This window comes from Octopus bimaculoides, chromosome 3, assembly GCF_001194135.2.
Source record: "Octopus bimaculoides isolate UCB-OBI-ISO-001 chromosome 3, ASM119413v2, whole genome shotgun sequence".
Taxonomy (NCBI): Eukaryota; Metazoa; Mollusca; class Cephalopoda; order Octopoda; family Octopodidae; genus Octopus; species Octopus bimaculoides.
In genome coordinates, this window is record NC_068983.1 from 61421501 (window position 1) to 61444864 (window position 23364).

General features: G+C 33.4%; 1 long non-coding RNA gene across 1 annotated transcript in view; it reads left to right on the plus strand.

Annotated features, from left to right (window-relative positions):
* Positions 1–1904: 1904 nt before the first annotated feature.
* Positions 1905–23364, plus strand: part of LOC106876993 (uncharacterized) — a 42215-nt gene continuing 20755 nt past the window's right edge. Inside the window, exons 1-4 of the long non-coding RNA XR_001410314.2 lie at positions 1905–1988; positions 9317–9655; positions 12881–13144; positions 15607–15696. This is a non-coding gene — a long non-coding RNA (uncharacterized LOC106876993). The remainder of the gene's footprint in view (positions 1989–9316; positions 9656–12880; positions 13145–15606; positions 15697–23364) is intronic.

A 23364-nucleotide genomic window follows, 5' to 3' on the forward strand; every position in this document is an offset into this window, starting at 1 on the left:
GCGCGCATGTGGAACAATATTGACAATATATGTATGGACAATATTGGTAGCACTTGTGTGATTATGGATCGTGTTGCTAGTGTACATGGATGTATAAAAATGATATTGGAAATGGAGATGATACTGAATGTAAGTGCTGTTATTGATCTGATTTAGCTCCAGATCAACTTTGATTGAACAGCCCTATGGTCAGCGGTTTCAAGCCACGACCACTTCGTCTTGTCAGAAGTATATCTAAGAAAACATACATTATCCAGTATGTCATTTAGCTTTCCTACGAGAGTCAAGTGTGGCTTGAGTGACATTTGGTTGCTATTTCTCGTCGATCGATAATGGATATATATATATATATATGGAGAGTATTGGTAATGGATAATAGAGATCGTCTATGTGTATACACACACACACACACACACACATATGTTCGTACGTATATAAAACATGCCAGTAAGTTAGTGTGTGTGTGTTCATACGTAAATGTATTCAAGCGTGTGTGGTTCAGAATTTGTGTCAGTGCGTTTGCAGGTTATTTTGTATATTAAGTGCTGGAATTGAAAACTATGTCAACGAATGAATATTTACCGAAATTGACCAGTGAAATGCACTACAATACAGAAAAAGCAACTTTATTTTTTTAATGTCACTTGTACAATCGCATATAAAGATTTTAATTCGCGCAGTTGATAACCCGCGTCTGTGAGTGTGAATGACACTTGTTAGAATATACATAGACATATCTATACACACACACATATATATATATATACATTTATATGTGCGTATATTTTTATATACATAAACGTCCGCACACGCACACATTTATGCAGATACATATATACACACAGTTTTGTGTGTGCATACACACAGTTTTGTGTGTGTATACACACACACACACACACATTATATATATATATATATATATATATATATATTATAGAGTGCGATAGATAGATATAAGGTAAGCAGTAATTTGGATAATTATTTATTTAGATGAAAGCGCTAAATAGATAATCATCCAAAATTCTGATTACCACTTTTTCTCAAAATATAAAATATGTACACCGCTTTAAACAATCTAATGATTATATATATATGTGACAATTAGTTGATTGTCATAATATAAAACTCAGAGTTTCGAGGCTGAAGTCTGCTCTAGCATCTCATCAGTTATTAAGCGTTTTGTCTTAATAACTGATGAGATGCCGGAGTAGACTTCAGCCCCGGTATCCGAAACTCTGAGTTTTATTATGACAACCAACTAATTGTCACATCTTATATTTAAAGATAAATTTCCCTATTTTACATAATATCGAGGTTTCATTCATTCTTTTGTCGTCATATTATTATTAAATATATATATATATATATATATATATATACACACACACACGCGCGCAGCATTTATTTGATATTAAGTCTACGTTACTTTGAGTAACTAAAGCAAACTCAGTTTCCACTTTACTAACAATATCGACTGCTTTTTCCATTTCACAGCAAATCACATCAACTGGGAATTCATGTATCTGTCTCTCTATCTGTTTGTATGTCTGTATGTAGGCAATGTCATTCTAAACCTTTTGCACGTTAAATACATACACACATACGCAATTTTTGCAAGTAAAAGGTTGACAGTGGCTTCGAAGTTTCATCTGGTAAGCTGAAATATCAGAAAGTCTGATGACGATTGTAAACTGAAACTCCGAAGTCACAGTCAACCTTTTGTAAAAAGAAAATCAGTATGTACTTTATTGAAAAGTATTTAATGAACCTTCAATTTTGTTAAATTGTTTCTGTATATAACTTCACATAGAAAAAAAAAACAAAACCAAACAAAACAAACAAACTGTGTTTGTATGTGTAAATGTACGCGAGAGAAATAGAAAAGAGAAAGAAGGAAGACTATATTGATGTGTGTGTGTGTGTGTGTGTGTAAAACGCCGTAGAGCAGAGGTGCGGCTACGGAAGACGCGAGTTGTTACTTTGACCAGGTAAGCCCAGAAAGAGTATATCTATTATTAAGAGCATTCCAGCCATGACCCTCCCATCAGTTTTTCTCTGGACAGCTATGTCAAGGACTACACTGTCCAATATAACTTATATATAAATTTTTTTAATGGCTATTATTAAAAACATTAAGGCAGGATGCAGGCAGAATCATTACCGCATCGGACAAAATGTTTATTAGAATTTCGTCCGTCTTTATGCTCTGAGTTCAAATTCCGCTGGGGTCGACTTCGCCTATCATCCTTTCTGGGTTCGATGAAATACATATTAGTTAAGTACGGGAATCCATGTAGTCGACTCTTTGCCCCCAAATTTCAGGCCTAGTGCCTATAGTAGAAAGGATTATGAAAAGTATTCCAGCCATGACCATCCTATACTTTTTTCCTCCGGACAAGAATATCAAGGACTACACAGTCCAATAGACCTTATGTGTGTATGTGTGTGTGTGTGATTATTATTAAAAGCATTCCGGCTTTGACCATTCCATTTTTTGATTCTTTTTTTCTTCTCCGGATAAGTATATCAAAGACTACATTGTCCAGTGTATCATATTTGTTAATGGAGATAGGGTGTGATGAACGCAGGTTGGTACAAAAATCCGAAACCTATTCAATAAATAATACATCATCGAAAAATAAATGAAAAATAATAGAAGAAAATCGCTGACATAGATCCCTAACAATGTTGTGAAACCAACTTGGAAGCTTCGACGCGGTCGCATGACCTGTCAGATATATAAGTCAAATCACACCTTTACCGTCTTTAAAAAGAGAAGGACATTGGATAATGTAATTCTCGAGAAACAAGAAAATATAAAAAAGGAAGGGGTGGCCATTGCTGGAATGTCATTCATAATACGTTTGTTTGGTCTGGGAAAACACGGGGCTAAATAACAACTACTAATAATCGTGCTAAGCGAAAAATTCGACAGCCAGGAGAAATATTAAGCTAAATATATTTAGCTTTAGATCACTACATGCCATTTTCTACAAAGCTACACCTTCTCATTCAGAAATCCAATCAGCAACAGTAGAAGACAGATCGAACTGGAAATAGTAGTAGGCCTATATAATGAATAAACAGCTATGATACTGTCCTCGAAGGATACCAGTAACAAAAACAGGTATTATTCTAGAGGTTTCAGTGAAATTTTAATGAATGTATAAATAGGAAAAAGCCAGGGACAGAGTAAAAGAAAAATAACTAACCTGTCAGTCTGTCTATGCAATGTATGGATGGCTACGTCGTCTGTCAGGTTGGTATGCTAAGTAGTTACGTCACAGTACTGCACTGCCATCTATCGGCCGTTCGATCATATCGATAGAGGAAAAAAGAAACATGCAACTAAAGCTGATCAAGAGCAGACAACTGCAGCAAAATCGATCATCCTAATCAGGGTTTGTTGTGTGATGCGTCAGCTGCAGTGGGAGGGAGGGAGGCGGAAACAGGAGAGAAAGAAGAAAACGAAATGAAAAAGGTGACAGGTGAGAAGGAGAGTAATAGAAAATAAACGGGGCAAGGATGATGTGTGGCGATGGTAGATAGCAGGATCGAACACGCGATGTGATTCGTAATCGCACGTGACTACTGCACAAAGTAATTCGAGAATTCCCTGCCTGACCATCTTCGATCTATCAACAAACCCACCTTTACTTTTATATATACACACACGAAACGACAGAAAAATATCAGAGCCGTACATTTGCGCAGACATTACATAGAAATATGCATATGTATACACATATATATCTTCTTACGTAGGTACACACAAATACACTACAAATGTATGTATACATAGATAAACAGACAGACAGATAGATAGATAGATAAATAGACAGACAGATAGATAGATAGATAGATAGATAGATAACACACATATATCTAATTTATTTACTTAAATACGAAGATTCTCTCTTGTCTCTGCTCTGGATTTCCTGCTTTAATGCGTTTGCTCAAACATTCGTTCTTTGTTGCCTGAACGAACGCACACAAGTGAGAAACTCGGAATTGCGACAGAGTGAATCTTCAGCTTCGAACTCTTAAATATATTTTACCTTATACTTGGAGTACTTCTCCCACTCACCGTTTGTACACCGGTGTGTATATATATATGTATTCTCACTTATATACTTTTTGTTGTTTCTAGAATTTGTCATTTAGGAAATGATTGTTTGCCATCATTGAGAGGGTAATTTTTGGAAGAGACTCTCCAAGTCATAGGAAAAGAAAAGTGTATCCCCCCGCCTAGTATTCCAGTGTTTTATACAACGAAAATTGTGACTGAAAACAATGTTATCTAAGCATTTTAATTTCATTTTCTTTTTTTTTTTCACTCTTTTACCTCCTTTTGTATCTTTTTTTTTCTTCCCCATGAGATTCCGCAGACCGATATTTTAGAAACTCTACCGTAATTTCAAATAATAGTTTCAAATTTTGTCACAATGCCAGCAGTTTTAGGGATGGGGTAAGTCGATGTCATCGACTCCAATACTCGACTGGTACTTATTTTATCAACCCAGAAAGAATGAAAGGCAGAGTCGATCTCGGCGGAATTTGAAATCAGAACATAATGAGATGCTAACAATTCCTCCGCCTCGCCGCCCTCGTAATTTCAAATAAAAACATTGGTTAACTACATCAAGTATGTCAGAACCCTAGAATTTCATTCCTTGACTCTATATGCTGGGAATGATATATCATCAACATTCTCTCGATGGCGCCATAACGTTTCTATCTTAGCATCATGTGCAGGATCAGAGTTCAACCTTAATTATGTTTTGTACAAAGCAATGAGAGAACATTTATTATCATAGGTCTGCTCCATCAAAGTTGACCTGGAGGCTAAATAACATTGGTTCCATAAGTATAATCATTATCGTTTTAACGTCCGCTTTTCCATGCTTGCATGGGTCGGATGGAATTTGTTGAATGCCCTCACCTGTTTCCAAGTATGGTAAAATTTTCTCATGACCAGACGTTTTCTTAAAAGAACAGAAACAGAGAACTGCATTTGCATAAAGGTGACACTCATTTACAACTATCCCGTGATGTCAAGGCAAGGAGATAGTAATACACACACACACACACACAAATAAATACACACCCTCATAAATATATATACAATGGAATTCCTTCAGTTCCTCCTACCAAATTTATAAGTGCCATGCATTTCTGGCATCCCATCTTTGCACTATGTTTTCAATTATTTGGGAGTCTGGGAAGGTTTAAAAACAATAAAAATGTTTAAAGTTTTATCTGATTTTCAAATGTAGCTCTCAATTTTCTCTATGACAAGTCATTGTCGAATTTTTGAGCATACATATATATATCATTACAGGTACTCATATGACTGTTTTATATTGTTAAAGAAGATACAAGATCAGAAAAATTTATAATTATTTAACATAGATAGATTGTCATTTTATGGGTTTAAAATTATATAAAACTTTACACAGATTGAATTTATTTAAGATGTTTTTACAAAACAATCATGGAAATAAGGCAATGAGAAAATTAAAATATGCCAGAAAAATAATGAAAAAGTATATCCCATGATTCAAATTAAGAATTTCAATTAAATTGTTGATTTAAATGAATTCATAACTTTATGAAAACAGTAAGGTTTTGCATAAAATAAATACATTAACATTCAAACAAATGAATGACTTTATCTACACTTTCAACATCATATTCTTTATACAAATTTAAAATATGAAAATTTTCTGGCTCCTATAAAGATTTTCTAATCCTCATGAAAATTTTTACCTTCCCAAAAGATTTATACTCTTCATAGAAATTTGTCTCTATATAAACATTTTTAAAATCCTATAAAAAATTTGAATCTCTTATAAAATTTTGAACTCCTACTAAAAACTAGAAATTTGTCTTCCGCCTTATGTATATATATAACATTCATGTGTTTTGTTAAATTCTAGTATTACATATTTGATTGCTGAAACATTATACAATATTGTTAATTCATCTCAGTAATTAATAAAAAATTCAATGAATGATGTTAGAGTAACAAGCTGGCAGAATTGTTAGCATATTGGATAAAATGCTTAGCATTTCATCCATGTTCTGAGTTCAAATTCCACCAAAGTTAACTTTGCCTTTCATCTTTTTTGAATTGATAAAACAAGTGCCCATTGAAAACTTGGGTTGATCTGATTGACTTACCCCTTTCCCCACCAAAATACTGGCCTTGTTCCAAAATTTGAAATCAATATGCTGATTATCAGGAAACATCAGTGGAATGGCTGAACCCAGTGTAACAGAAAACCACCTTTTCAAATCTATATGAGCAGATATACATATAGTTACACAGCCATTCACACTGTATACAATAGAGTGGAGGGAAACAGGAAAAGAAGGTGACAACCACAAAGTCTTGTAGACAAGCAACTTCAGCATCAACCACACCAACAATAAAAACATCCTAAGATGCTAGCCAGGAACCATGACAAAGACATTAACCCTTTTTGATATTGCCCTGCCTGAAACAGCCCCTGTTTTGGCAAGATGTTTATAGCTGGATGTCCTTTCTAACACTAACCATTCAGCAGAATGGACTTAGTGCTTTTTACCTAGCACAAGCACAGGTGATGTGCATAGTGCTTTTTATGTGGCGCAAGCATAGGCAAAGTTTTTACAGCTGGATACCCTTCTGAACACTGACCACTTCACAGTATGGACTGGGTGCTTTTAAGTGGCACCTGCACTGACAGAGTCACCAAGTACTTGCAAGACAAAAAATAACCTTTTAATAGGGGAGGAGGTGATGATGAAAAGGTTATAGTAAGATAGATACAGGTGTCTTGCCGTAGAGGAAGTACAAGGTTACCCAGCTAGAGAGAGAAACATCAGGAATGAAGACAGAAACAGGTGTGCTACTGCAAAGGAAATACATGGTTGCCCAACCTGATGGAAGTGCAGGAGAAGGAGAGAGAGAGTAGGAGACAGCAGAATAGAGATGGTGGCAACATGCTGGGTATACTCACAAAGATTGGGGATCAGAATATAAATGGGTTGGTTAAGTAAAGGAAGAAAGAGACAATGTAGAATTGAATAAAAATTCAGCTAGAAATAGAACAGATATACCGTTATTGAAAGAGTAAGTAGTAATAAAGAACTTAGTAGAAATGAATTTGATTTTACCATGAATGATCAAATTAATACTAAATCTGAGAGAAATATAAAAAATTATCTCTGCAACTGTTCTAAATGGGACTCCTGTTATGTGAATAATAGATGTAAAACTAAAAATATAATATATAGATGTAAAGTTACATCTGAGGGAAATGAATACTTTTACATCGGTGTAACTACACTAATTTTCAAAAAGAGACTGACTCATCACTTAAATTCATTTAAAGATGAAAATAAAAACAAGTCTAAGTAAATTGATCTGGTCTATTAAAGCCAAAAACAAAGACTATACTATTAATTGAGAATTGATTAGTACTGCAAAACCATACAGACCAGGAACTAATAAAAGTGACCTATGTATAGAAGAATTAATTAGTACGACAAAACCATACAGACCAGGAACTAATAAATGTAACTTATGTATGGAAGAATTTCACCAAATTTTTGTATCTAAGGATAATATGATAAATTCTAGACAGGAGCCAGCTTTAAGTTGCTTGTATATGAGAAAGTTTACCTTTGCTCAATATAAATGAATTATAAACATTTAAACAATGAAATGTTTTGAAATAACTGTCTATAAGGAATAAAAATGTAGTTTTCCAATTAAAACTTGAATTGAAGATAGTTCGCGTCTAAATCAATGTACAACTCCACATCATAGAATGAAAAGAAAATCAACAGAAAACTTTAAACAGTTAAATCAAAGGATATTAAACTGAAAACCATGAAGAAACTGCACCGGTATTATAGAAATTTTGCAATTGCAATGGTTACTAATTGATGCTGTAGAAACATGTGTAGGTCTATTTGAAGCTGTATATATATGTGCGTGTGTGTGTGTGTGTATATATATATATATATATATATATATATATATAGAGAGAGAGAGAGAGAGAGAGAATGCTAATGTTACTTTGTAATAATCTTTATTATGACTATTATTATTATCATCATCATATGTGTGTGTGTGTATTCTGACAAAGCACTCAGGCTTCTGTTCTTGTCAAACTGTCCAACCCATACCAGCATGGAAAAGAGGATGCTAAATGGTGATGATAATGATGATGTATGTGTGTGTGTGTGTGTGTGCATATATATAAGGGAGACAAATTGTGGATACACATGGTATTTCAAATGGGAAATACATATAGCCATTTAAATATTGAAGCACAATCAGAATGTATTCTTAATTCACTAACCTCTCTTTCTTGTCTTTAGAAACCTTAGTGAAGGAGTTGTTAACTGCAATATCAGGACTAATTAAATATAGTATTTCTGAGGAATTACTTCAATGTCTTTATTGTTATTTTTTACTATTCAATGTTCTATCACACTGATTTATTTAAACTAAAAAATGTTTTTGTGCAAACTATTAATAAAGTAAAACATAAAACAATAAAGAATATTTATTTGAAAAACAAACAAACAAAAACTCAGAATCATTCTTACAAATATTTGACTGATTATATCAACCCAACAGTGAAAATGTATATACTTCTGCATACACATGGAACAAAATAAATTGGACTGTTTTGTTTTAGTTTTGTGGAGAATTTAAAGTAAAAGATTTGTTATTCTGGGTTTTGTGTAAATCATGACTAACAAAAAAATAAAAAATAAAAAAAAATAAACTCTAACATTTTCATTTCAAGAAGATTGGAAATTCTGGGAGCTATTGATATTTTGGAAGAAAAAAAAAAAGAAATTGCTATAATCCTAAGACAGCTGATTAGAGCATAATTTGCTATTTTTTCATTATAAGTTTAATGTATTTTTTTCATTTGTGCCCATTCCTCATATTTATGTTTGCTAACAAACACACCCATATATTCTCACATTTATTTTGTCTATAACTGGTGTAACCCTCTTTTTTTTTACTCTTTTCTTTCTTTTTTCTTGTTTCACCTATTGCTTTCTTCTTTGATTTCTTCCATTCCCAGCTAGCCACTTCCTACTTCTTTTGTGATCAGTGATCTTTCTTTTATATTTCAGATCCTCTAGCAAGCACATATATTCTTCTTTCAGCTATTATTTGCTCAAGGACTTTGCCCATCATTTGTTATGCATTTTGTTTCTCTTTTGCATTGCACTTGTACTATTGCTTTGTGTCCATTTGTTTTGTTATATTTGCATACTCTTTTATTCTTTTATTTTGTTTCAGTTTTTTTGACTGTGGCCATGCTGGAGCACCGCCTTTTAGTCGAGCAAATCGACCCCAGGACTTATTCTTTAGAAGCCTAGTACTTATTCTATCGATCTCTTTTGCCGAACCGCTAAGTTACGGGACATAAACACACCAGCATCGGTTGTCAAGCGATGTTGGGGGGACAAACACACACACACACACATACATACACACACACATACATATATACGACGGGCTTCTTTCAGTTTCCGTCTACCAAATCCATTCACAAGGCTTTGGTCAGCCCGAGGCTATAGTAGAAGACACTTGCCCAAGATGCCACGCAGTGGGACTGAACCCGGGACCATGTGGTTGGTAAGCTCTATCATAAAACATCTATATTTTATTTAATTTCATTATAAGAATACTATTATGAAGCTACATTTTTCTATTTTTGTCCCACTTACTAGTCTTAACTAAACATTCATTTCTCATGTTATCTAGTTTCCAGTTACTAGGATTCAACTGTCTGTTTTTGTACCTTGTCTCCATTATATCCATTGATTAACAATCATATCCAATGGCTGTTGACTTTTCTAGGGTATGCAGTTCTGTCTAAGGTGTCAACTGCTACAATCCTGAGTGAGACAGCTGATGAAGACTTAGTTTTCACTAAATGCAAGCATCTGGATAAATTTCTGTTATCAAACTGGAAAACACCAACCTCCCTCTATTAAGCATGCAGCTTTACAGACTTTAACTGTTCTCTGTCAAGTTAACTACATCAACCATTATTAATTCCCATTCTAATGAACCCAATGGACACAACTCATATCTATTCTTTCCATGCTCATTTTCTTGTTCCATTTTTCATTTACTTTTTTCTTCTAAATTCTTTCTCATTTTGCTAGAGAGTAGCTATGTTGTATTTTGAGCCTGGATGATTGCCCAGTAATACATGGCATGCTAAATTCTGTGTATAATAAATCACACACACACACAAGCTAGGGCTTGTGGCATAATGGATAATGTGTCCAACTGTGGATCAGTATATAGGTAATAATAGATTACCAATGCATACATCGCAAATTTGAAACACAAACATAAATTGGTATGAAATATATTTCTATCTGAATGAAGTAAGAACCTTGAACCACAGGCTGGAGCAAGTGAAGATGAGGAGGCACTTTGAACCCCTAGCAGTATTCATCACTGTTGGATTGATGCTATCTGATGATGATGATGATGATGACGACGATGATGATGATGTCTTGTGTATATTGTTATATAGACTGTTAATCAAAACAAAACAACTTACTTTTGAAGTTTTCTGTTCCTCACTGCTTTCACAACAGATTACACCAAGTAATTTTTCAGTTGTAAGTTGTAAGTTTTAATTATATTATAACGTACTGCCACTGAGGAGTAGAAAGTGGATTTAAGTGATATCTGGTTCTGTTTTGAGCAAAAGAAAATGATAAATAAATTGTACATGCTGTTAAACATAGTAATGACTGTATTTACATGAAGATAAATCAGCTGACAGTTGGATAGAAAGTTTCTAGCAAAGTATTATGTTCGTGATTTAAAGGTGGCACATTTTGTAAATGAAATAGAAAAAAGGAAAACATTTAATTTTCTCTTTAAATGTTGGTACTTAGCATGGATTGTCAATATAGTAGCTCTCAAAAGTTACTTAAGAATCATATAAAACAGCACATAAAATACTGTTAAATTGACTCTTTCAAGTGTCACAGAGTTAACCGTTTTACTGTGGAAGTCAAATATATCCACTCAAAATTTCATTACCCTTAACTGTGGAAGCAGTTTTATATACATATCTGTCTTTTGTTGAGAAATGTCATGTTTGAAACTATTTTTTGTTGAGATGTCAAGTTTTCTGCAAGATGACTTGCAGAAAATACTAATTCCATTTTTGATAGATATTTAACAGCATTACTGGAATAAACATGAAATTAAATTTTGCACTGAAAGGATAAAAGAATCCTGATGATCAACATACAGAACACAGTTTTGAGTTAGTTTGGTTTTATTTCATGTTATTAATGTTCTAAGACAAAAAAAAAAAAAAAAAAAAAATCGAAAAAATGAAGGCCACAATCTCATTTTTCTTTTTCAATAAACTGATAAAAGCATATGGAAATTAATTATAACTTTGTTGTTTACATATTTTCTAATTTGTTAGTCAGAAGTAGAAGGTATATTTTCAAGCCCCACTTAACTGGAGGTCAAGGATGACTGAGTAAATTTAAAATGGTTAATGTTCAGCTTGAACTCTCATAGATTTTATGGAGGAAAACATGAAATGAGTGGGAGGGAATTTTACAGTGTGGTAGTTTTGGAGAAAATGGATTTCGTATTATATTAAATGAAGGACTTAGTTTTGAGGCTGAGTCATACTCCAGGCAACCAAAGGAGAAGTATGAATAGTGAACATATCTAAGTGAAGTTAGTACATAATTGGAAAATTTAGTGTAGTATAGACTATTTTCATGTGAGAAGAGTCTGTGGGGAAAACACAGCTTGATGGTGGGTAAATGTTTGATGAGTTTTGGTGATTAATATTTTGCTAATCAGATGAAGGGTATTTCTTCTAAAGTTTAATGCAGCTGCATGAATAGTGTAGAGTATATTTGTACTTTGTATATATTATTAGTTACAGCTGAATGTTAATTACTTTCTGGCCTTGAAAAGGAATTTCAATAATTGAAACCCAATCTTGGTTATATGAAAGATCATTAAAGATTCTGTCATGTTGTTGTAACTGTACAATATGATGTTTATTTAATGGCAACCCTTGTTTGTTGATGACATCATGGTGATTAGCATAATCATTCTAGTAACTACTTACTAAAATCCATTAATATAAACCAACAGTAAAGGATTTATCCTTGTAAAACTGTAGCCATATGTTATCCTGTACCTCCAGAAGTCTTATTCAAATAACTATGCAAGCATTCTGATATTAAACTGGTAGTCATGTTAATTATGTAACCATCAAGCCGAGTCACAAGATATGATAAGCATGTTCAAAGCATGCAATGCTACAATATTATTTGCATAATAGTAATATCACCAGCAAATGAATTGTTTTAACCCCTTTCTTTATTTGAGAACTATAACTAATATCATTTACAATGTTTGTTCCTGTCTCAATTATCCAATTATAATTTTCATTAAGAACCTGAAATTTTGCTCAAAGCTTGAGTGAGTGATTCTGTCTGTTTCCTATTAATATTTGTATTGTTTATTTGACTTACATGAACTAATATAATCTGTTCACCCTCAATAATCTATAGCTGTTCATCCAGATCAATTGCTTTAATTATTTTGAAATTTTTTTTTCAATATACCCAAAGAATATTATCCTTCAGAGTTTCAAATTTTGTATTTTCATGTTTTATAACATCACTTTCTACCAGATAGATGAAAAACAAAAAAATCATCTTCTTCATCGTCGTCGTTATCATCGTCATCGTCATCCTCCTCATCATCATCGTATTTATCCAAACCAACATTATTAATAAATTCAAGTTGAGATTATATATTGTATGATATTTTTAGATCTTTTTATTTCAGATTTCATAATCAAATGCTGTTATATATTATTCTTATCATGTAATACATGAAGATATTACTCTCAGTAACCCACAATTGCTGTTAAAAATAGAGGAGGTTCATCATTTCTTCTGCATTGATACCAAACAACAAGAACTGCAGCTTCATTAGATACTTTTAATAGTGATAAGCATTTGTCTACCCATCAAAGCAGATGAATTAAGAAGTCTGCTTGAATGAGGGACTGTTCTATAGTTCAAAAGCATGCAGCTCAAAATTTACTAGGTGAATATGCTTTCAATCCTATTTTAATACCAGTCATCTTTTTTCAGCAATTCCATTTCAAACAGAATGATATGGCAGTGCTTACATTCAATTTAAGTCCTTTACATGAGTTATAACTATGAAATTCATAGGTATTGTGAGACACCCCTGTTTATGAAATATTGTTTCTGAAAAACACAAGCTCTTAATATATACCTAACCCTTTCTCCTTCTTTCTTCATCACTTTTGTTATTTTTAGTCACTCAGAGAGTGCATCAACAATTATTAGGAACAATCCTGATACTCTATCACCCCTGTTTTTATTGTTTTTCAGCTCCATCAGATTGCTCCTACTTTCTCTTCTATAATGTGAATAATCTTCTTGTAACTCCTCTCCACTAAGAAACCTGTTCTGTTTCTGGCCCTTTCTCTAATGCTTTTTACTCCTCTCTACTTCTCATCTCCTGGCTTAAATTTCCCTGTAAAGTTGGTGTTAGTAGTCTTGCAAGCTGCTTAGTGACTTCACTAGGATGGTAGGTAGAGGAATAGAAAGACATCCGGAACAAGTTGTAAAGAGGTTGGTGTTAAGAAAGGCATCCAGCCATAGAAACCATGCCAAAGCAGACACTGGAGCATGATACAGTCCTTGGATTCATCTGATTCTATCAAACTGTCCAAATCATCCTAGCATGGAATGTTGGACACTAAATATTGATAATTAATCTTAAATTTTTGACATGTACATTATTCATATGCATGTGTAGCCATGTTTTAATGCCTTCAGATTATGTGTATGAGACAACTTTTGTTTTACATTATTTATAATGGATGGATAGGTGTCCTCATCTTGTTTGTTGTTATCACAATGTTTCAGTTGATGTACTCCAGCCTTCATCAGGTGTTCTGGTGGAGTTTTGAACTCAAGTCATAGAAGAGAATATGACCAAAAACTGTGTGTACTCTATCCCATGCAGTTGTGGTAAGTTATACAAAAGTGAAACATGCCACCCCCTTAAAGTAAGGGTAGAGGAACATTGTAAAGCTGTGACATGAGGGGATGTTGAAAAATCTGGTATAGCCAATCATGTATGGAAAAATAGAGACCACCTCCTGTTGTGGGATGAAGTTGAAATAATCGACGGAGAACACCACTAGAAAATATGAAAACTGACAGAGGCTGCACATGTGCAAGGACACAATAACCTCCTAAGCAGACCCAGTGCAGATGCGAATGTAATATGGGAAACAGTATTAAGAAAAGATGAAATACTTGGTTTATAAGCCCTAAAATTCACACTATAATTGCCCACGGGTGTATAGCATAATGGATAAGAGCACGGGCTACTAACTGCCAGATATTTTGAGCATCTCTGCAGTAATTCCTGATGGGCCAGGGGCTTTCACTCTCTTCATACTCTTGATCACTTTATTTACCAAAGTACTGTCAATCAGGATAGTTGGTTCCTCTGTTGGGTTGATGTGCGGCAGACTCTCTTCCTCCCATTCATTCTCTTTATTAAGCAACCTTTCATAGTGGCATCTCCAAACCTCTCTCTTTGCAGCTTCATTTAGTGCACGTGAGCCATCATCCATGTGGACACATTTCTCTCCTACAACATCACGATTCTCTCTCACACACTGTCTTGCAACACGAAATACTTCAAGTCTTTGGTCCTCCTGGCATAATAATGTACATAATTCCTCATCTCAAAAATATAGAATAGTATTAACTTTTGCTTTACCTTAGCACACATTGGACATCTTGCATATTGCTCCACATATTGGTTCCTTGTTGAACTACAATGTATGTCATCATGTTTAGTTCTTATTGTAAATGTCTCAAGTTGGTGGAAAACAATTAACTCTTCAATTGCAACATGTTATCTTCAGCTGTTAAGTTATTTTTCAATGACTTAGACAGTCTTTCAACAATAGAATTGCTCGAATTACTATCAAAAACCCTTTTTAATATTCCAGATAAAATATAACTGTTTGTAATCACCGGTTTTGTATTTTCATTTTTTTATATAGCAACAGTTTCTACAAAACACATGAAAAAAAAATCACCACACTCCCACGACAACGACGACGACCACCACCACCACATCATCTCCATCTCCATCATCGTCGTCGTCGTCGTCATCGTCGTCGTCATCAACAACAACAACAACAAAAATCTCTTTTATCTTTTCAGACTGAATGAGACAAGATGAAGCAAATACAAAGACTAACTACATTTTAACAAATGTTCAATGAGAATAGATTTCAAAGATTTTGATTTACTTTAGCCATAGTAGTTGGTTGATTATAAACAAATTAATTATTCATTATTGCAGTATTTTCGTTAATAAACATACCAAATAAAAGATTAAGGTTATTCATATCAATAATATAAATAGCAAATCTCATAGTTATAAAAGTCTTTATTTAAAACATCATTAGTAGATTTATTCAATAACAATCTGAATGTTTCAATATTTAGACACCTGCTTCACTCCTTCAGCCAAAATGAATGGACTCAGTTCTATAAATATTGAATACTGTATGAAGATCGTTGCAACCAAATCAAAAGGTTTTGTATGAAATTAAATACTTGAAATTTCATTTTTCCTGTATGTCATATGCTGTAAACCATAAAAGTGAACCATATGTTTTGATAATATATACATTCAGAATATTGCTTGCTCCATCAAACAAACGACAACATGCTGCCAAAGTACTGAAGAGCTCTGATATGCCAATACAAGCCTATCAAATGCCTTAATACTCACTTTTGCATTACTTTTTATACAACCTTCGTTACTTCCAATTGTGATAAGGCATCAAACATGTGATATTTCAGGTCTTTTTGCATTTGATATTTCATAATCGAAAGCTATTATTTGCAATGTCTATCTTATAATACTTTCAGTAATGTAAAATTGTTGCTAACATTACCTTCTAGTGGCTTATAATCTGAGGTCAGTTTAATTTTTTATCTGAGTAGAAAATGCTTTCCAAGTGCACCATACAATTGCCTAGGCTTCCTTTAAATACTGGAATATTTGTGGTTCAGTTGTACATAAATATAATACAGGATAGTTATCTTGTGAAAATATTCTAGATATAGTCACTTCTCTAAATATTTAAGCAAACAGAAAATGAAAGTCTTTGCATTATTAATTAATTAATCTTAATATGGTACATTGAATCCAGTAGGTACATGTTGAAGTCAATAATGTTGTTGCACAGGATGTATATATCTGAGTAAAGTAGTTACATAAATTTCTTTACCTGTAAAGGCCTTATTCAATTGAATATCTAAACTTTAACATCATACTGGTAGCTATATTAAATAGTTTCAATTACACGATTTTAAGCTGAGTTCAAGATATAGTAAGCATGTAAAATGTACACATTGTTACAACATGAAGATATTACTATCACAGAGTGCAAAGCCTAGATCAGGAAGGCATATATTGATTTTTGTTGAATGTTGTTTATGACAATGGGTTCTGTTTTGCAGAGGTGTATACTCATGGTATTGTTGTTCTGTTGAATGATTCCAAACTATCAAGAATCATTTATAAGGACTGTATCTTGTGTAGTGGAAAAGGATGAGGTTGTGCATGTTTAGATGTTATAAGAAGTAGATTGTTCATGTTGAGAGAGAAGAGTTGAAGAAAAATAACCAAGTTATACATATCTCCAAAGTTATTAAACAAGGATCAGAAAGTGCCTCTCAGCAACAAATGATGAAACATTCTGAGAGGAAGGTTCCAGTCTACAGCTGAACAGTTTTGTCAGAAGCATCTCATATCACACATGATGAAAGCCTTTGGCGATGTTAAAACTAACAGTTTTACTTTTGCTGAAGTGTTTTTGTAAGAAACAGACACTGATGACTGATATAAGATCTTTTCTCATTTGCGTGTGATTACTGTAAATGAGAAGAGATATAATGAAGATAATTCTTGGAAAGTGCTTTCTTAATGACAACCTGTAACACTCATATATATTTACAATGTCTGTTAATGTGTCTATATGTCTACAGATATATGCATGTGTATATGTAGGTGTATACATATACATATCTGTGTGTATGTGTGTAAGCCAAAAGTAAAATGGCAATGCAAGATGTTATACTATTAGCTCGGAATTCATATCCGTGGCATATATTTTGATAACTCTCTACAAGATATTTAATTTTCTCTCAGATCACCTTAGAAAAACATTACCTGGTACTTGGAAAATATCATCTAAATGAAACTGAACTGATAATATATATGATAGCTAAATATTCAGTTATTGAGATTTTGATGTCAGCTTTACCTTTCATATCTCAAGAATCAATAAAATAAGTACCACTAATATATTAGGTTGAATTTAGTAGATTATATTCTTCCCACTAAAAATAATATGTACATGCTGAGTGAAACTACCCAGATCAACCGCTATGTTACCTTACCTTTCAAAACGTAGCCTTGTACCCAATCAAAAAGAAATCTTTATTACTTTCAAGTGACTGGCATTCTATGCAGTGAATGATTCATCTCTCATTTGCTTAGAAATATACAACATCTAGCAAGACATAAGTTTCAAATACCTAAAAGGCTATTGGAGATATTCACCAGGTGAAATGCTTAATGGTATTTCATCTGCAGCTATGTTTTGAGTTCAAATTCTGCTGATGTTGACTTTGCTTTTCATCCTTTCAGGGTTGATAAATTAAGTACCATTCAAGTGCTGGGGTCGATGTAGTTGACTATCCCCCTCCCCACAAATTCCAGGCCTTGTGTCTATAATATAAAAGATTATTATTTGAAATCATGATTATATAGATCAGGGGTTCTCAGCCATTTTTTGCCTGTTAACCTCTTTGATTCCTATTTTGCTCTACTGGACCTGCATAGACATTCATTAGATACATAAAAAAAATATTGCTGTATTTTTATACCTAAATATTATTAATATTATTAGGAATTGTATAAAAGAAATTAAAGTATTTTGAGTATTGTGCAAGTATAACCAATTTATTGCACATAAATTTTAACAACAAAATTTTATATGGATCCTGGCTGAAAAGCTCTGATGTAGATAAAGTATGACAAGCTTCAGATATTGCTTCACCTATATATTTCATATTGCTGCTCATGATTTAAAAAGAAATTATGAGTGGTGATCAAAAGTTTATTTTCCTGATAAATCTGAGCTACTTTCTTCTTTTTTTTTTTCTGCTTAAATAAAAAATTGGTAGCTGCTGTCAAGTTGAGATGATCTTCTGGTCATTTAGATTTATGATTGTAATTGTTTCACATCATTTATGTTTCAAATATATCTTTGAAGAATATTATATAGCTTCATTTCCTTATTTCTTGTAGCAAGTCTATATAATGATTTGAACTCTAGACCTATTGTTTTCGATCAGAAATTTATTTGTAAACAACTCTATCAGTGAAGCATAATAGCAGGGTCTGCTATTATGACTATCAAAATGCTGCACTTTAGAAGGAACTCTCTACACTACCACTAGCACACTCATTACTTTTGCAGGAATATTTTTGCTTCTCTCTTAATGCATATACTACTACTATGAATAGAAACCCCTGGATGTTACTTTGTTAATTTTCTTTGGACCATTGCATCTGATAAATGTTCTTAACAATAAACAGATGGTGAATCAAAAATGAATGACTGCTCTTCTAAATCATCCTATTCATCTTACTGTTAATCCCTTTCTTTAAAAAAACTCTAATGTTTTTGGTGTGTGTAAGAGGCAAACATGTCTCTTGACACTTTGTTATTGGACATGCTCAACAGAAATGGATTTCACGAGATATGGTGGAAATTTTAAGGAGAATCTAAGTAGTCAGTTTTATTGAATTGTATGTTGTTGCAATAGTTGCTTAAATGTAACGCATCTCTTACATTTATAGATTCTCCCTTAAATAGAGCAAAGTACTAAAAAATCAAACATGGATTGCTAGTCACTGCTACATCAAATGATGTTGAGGAAAAGGATGAGGAGGATGTCTAAGCTGTATATATAAAGAAATATCCACATCAAGAATTTAGAACTTATACAACTCATTAAATTTTTCAAGCAGTTCTCTTAAGTACACAAATGTGTTTTTCACATCACACATTTTATTGACCCAAGAGGAATGAAAATCAAAGTTAACTCTGGTAGGATTTGAACTCAGAATATATTGGCTTCCCTGTTGGTTTTTCAAGGAACAGCTTGTGAAGTAGGGTGGAGTCTAGTTGATTGAATATATCTAAATGTATTAGTGGTTTATATTTTATTAAATTCTAGTGGATGGGCTGAAAAGTAATATTGACCACACCAGAATCATAACCATGAGGTATCGAATTAATTATTACAGAACAAACCAGCGTGATGTTTTATGGACTGTCTTGATCATCTCCAATGTTCTATAACTGTTATAACGTTAAATGTAGATAGCTAAAGATAATATATATATTTCAGCTAAGTATATTGACTGCAGCAGACCTTCATACTCTTGGCTAAATTCTAGATCTGCAGAGATAATAAACTGTATGTGTGTGAGAGAGAGAGGGAAAGAGAGAGAGAGAGAGAGAGAGAGAGAGAGAGAGAGAGAGAGAGAGAGTATGTGTGTGTGTATGTTTGGATAAATGTACAGATGCACACTACTCTCATCTATCTCCTCTTTCTCTCTCTCTTTCACGCACACACATGCCTGCATGCACATATTCAATAAATCTTTCACTCATATTGGTCAATAAATATAAATAAGAGCAAAAACAAGCTTGTAAGATACTCATGTAACTGTTTAAATTTGGCAATGTAAGTGTAGTGAAATATCTAGAAGTGAATCCTAAATAACCTCATAAACTTGGCTGAATAGAAGCTTTCTTTCTACATTATTGTTGTTGTTGTTGTTTAGACCCAAGTCATTCTTGATAAAGCAGATATAATGATCAGAGACATTCTGACCATGGACATTCTGACCTTTCAAGTTCTGCTTACCTAAGACTGCTTTACCAACTGAGTCTCTCACTTTTCCAGAGATTGGAGAGTAATTTAAAGGAGATTTGGTTGCTACTTCTTCATAATCAAACTAGCATTGTTGGTCCATTGTTGGCAACATTATAATGTTGCATTAGTTGTGTAAATAACTGTGAGATATATGTATAGCTATTGTATAGTTTAGCAGAATGAAGCAGTACAGTCTAGTTGCTTAGTATAGTTCAGTGTGGAGTGCTCAGCCACTTGCGCGTTAATTTCATGAGCAGGCTATTCTGTTGATCAGATCGATTGGAACATTGTCATTGTAATCGATGGAGTGCCAGTTAAAGTTAACTATAGTTCTCAACCCTAACAAAGCAAACTTATGATCAAAACTGTTTCAGCTGTGGCTATCTCATCCCTTATCTGATACAATGTATTTAGACCTACATTTTGCTATGCATCCACAGCTAGCTTTCGAGTTGCTGACATCTCAGGCAAGTTGAATTTTGTTACCTATAGAAGTATATTTAAAAAAAAAAAAAAGTTCACAAAGTAGCAGAGTCTACAAATATAGAAATAAAACGTTCTTTTATTCTTTATATATATAGTGCAGCCATGATTGTGTGGTTAAGAAGCTCACTTTTCAATCACATGGCTTCAGGTTCAGTCCCATTCTGTGGCACCTTGGGCAAAGTGTCTTCTATTATAGCCCTGGAATGACCAATGCCTTGTGAGTAGATTTGGTAGGCAGATAGATCTAATTACCGTTTCCCTACGTCTGAGTATACCTGTCCTTAAACACACTTTAAAATTAAACTTTTTTTTAATTATAGGAGGAACGCCTAGATTTCATTCTCCACATACATATTTTTCATTGGTAATGCTTTTCTGAGTATATGAATAAATGTAATTGCTTTTTCCAGATAAATTCCACTTCATATCTGAGGCTCTGATGAAGCTATAAACTGTTACTCAGGCACTCAGCTATGAGTCCACTGCATTTTATAGCAGAATCTAATGAAGTTCTTAAGATAATTGTTTATTCCTTTTCTCATTTTCTTACACACACATATATATGTGTGTGTGTGTGTGTGTGTGTGTGTGTGTGTGTGTGTGTGTGTGTAAAAATATGTTGTATTTGTTTCCCAGCCGGCTGCTTGAAAACCAGTGTTGGTTTGTTTACATCCATATAACCGAGTAGTTCAACAAAAGAGACTGATAGACTCAGTACCAGACTTTAAAAATAGGTACTGAGGATGATTGTTTGACGAGATCCTTCAAGGCAGTGCTGCAGTATTGTTGCAGTTCTGTGATTGAAACAAATAAAGATGGAAGATACAAAATAAAAAGAATAGTTCAGATATAGAATCAAAGTTTCAAATTCTTTAATTGATTTAATTAAGAGGGAGACGAAAGGAGAAAAAGATAAAGGGATAGATATATACAGAAAGAGAGAAGGAGAAAGTTAGAGAGAGATCAAAGCTGTATTTGCATTACTGGCTATGATTTCAACAAATGTTGGTTCCAAATGGAAGTGGATATGTGAGGGCAAGTCCAGAGGGTACTGTTGATCTCCTATACATGTAACAGACTTTTTTCCTAATAAATTAAAGAATATGAACAAAAGAAACAATGGTAAAAGACATGCATTATCCCAACTACTACGTTTTTCTTGTGCTTTTAGATTTGCAAATGTTTTCATAAGACTTTCTGTAACTATTGTTTTTACAGTATCATTTTTATGGACAAAATTGCAAAATACTTTAATCTGTCTTGTGTCATGGATGATCGTAAATATCTCTTTGTAAAGCTTCTCTCTCTTGTGGTCACATTTATAGGTATTCTAAGCAATATTCTTAATGCAGCTTACAGATTTAGCCTGACATCCTGTAACTTATAACTGTTGATAAATCCAATTGCATCAATTGAATGCTATACATTTCCAGGAAATAAATTTTCTTTTTTGCAATATCTAGCAGAAGGAAGAGCTTATACCTGTTAATAACACCCACTCAATATTTTAAAACAAGCTTGACTCTATTTAAAGAATTTTCACTTATTGCTTTATTTAATTTTATTTATTATTATCATCTTTTCTGTTTCTTATTTTGAAAACCCCATGCACTTCTCATAATATACCATTTCTCACTGCATATGGCACCTCAGATGATTGCTCAAATTGCCTGTGCCTTCAGCTCCCTCTGATTGCATCAGACCATTGTTTTACAAGATAAGGAATAATTTGAAAGAGGTTTGACTGCTATTTCTAGCAGGCAAGTAACAATGTAATGTAGTTGATTGATGTAGCAGTATAAGTGTACATTATTGGTATGGTGTAGTTCAATATTGTTGTACAGTGTAATTTATTAGTCTATTACTTAGATTTGGTGTAGGTATGGTGTTGTGAAATATAGAGTGGTGTTGTATTGATATGGCAGATAGAGATTGTTGGTATGGCATAGGGAAATACAGTGTAGTGTTTGTTTAGTCTAGTTGTTGAAGTAGCTTAATTTTGGATTGATTCATAGAGCAAACCCATAATCAAAGAAATCAAAGGTTTTTGAGCCCTAATGATCTCGTCTTATTTCCAGCATAGTGTATCTAAGACTACATGTTCATATGTAATCCCTTTTAAAGACAGTTGAGTATGATTTGAGGGAAATTTGGCTGCTATTTCTAATAGGTTGCATGTTCACAGAGGCTCTCTTATGGTGCAGTGTAGTTCACAAGTTTTGTACCATTTAATAGTGCAGTGCTGTATAGTTTGTTACATAGCAGAGAGTAGGTCATTGGTTTGGTGCACGGGGAAATTTAACAGTGCAGGCAGAGAACAGTTTAGTAGTGATGTACTGTAGATCAGTAGCACATATTCTATATTTCAGGTATGTTGTGTTGAATAGCTTGCTAATGGAGTTTAGTGGTGTGGTGTATGAAGCATGTATTTATTTAAATTCAAATTTATTTATTTGTTTATTTATTGGTTTAGTTTGCGGGAGAGGTTTCCGTTCATGGCCTCTGTAAGATCTCCAAAACTGATAAAATTGATGCAGTTATTGTTTCTCTTCAATAGTTGTAAGTTGATGACTATACTACTGTAATGCATACAGCAGTATAGTAGAGTGGTCTTGTGCTTTATAGAAATGTGGTGTAATGCAGTATAGTTGTGAACAATAGAGTTTATTAGTAGTGTAATGTTGTTTAGTAGCATGATGTGGTACCATTTAGTACAGCACATAGAGTGGTTGTTGTTGTTGCTGAATCCTAGGT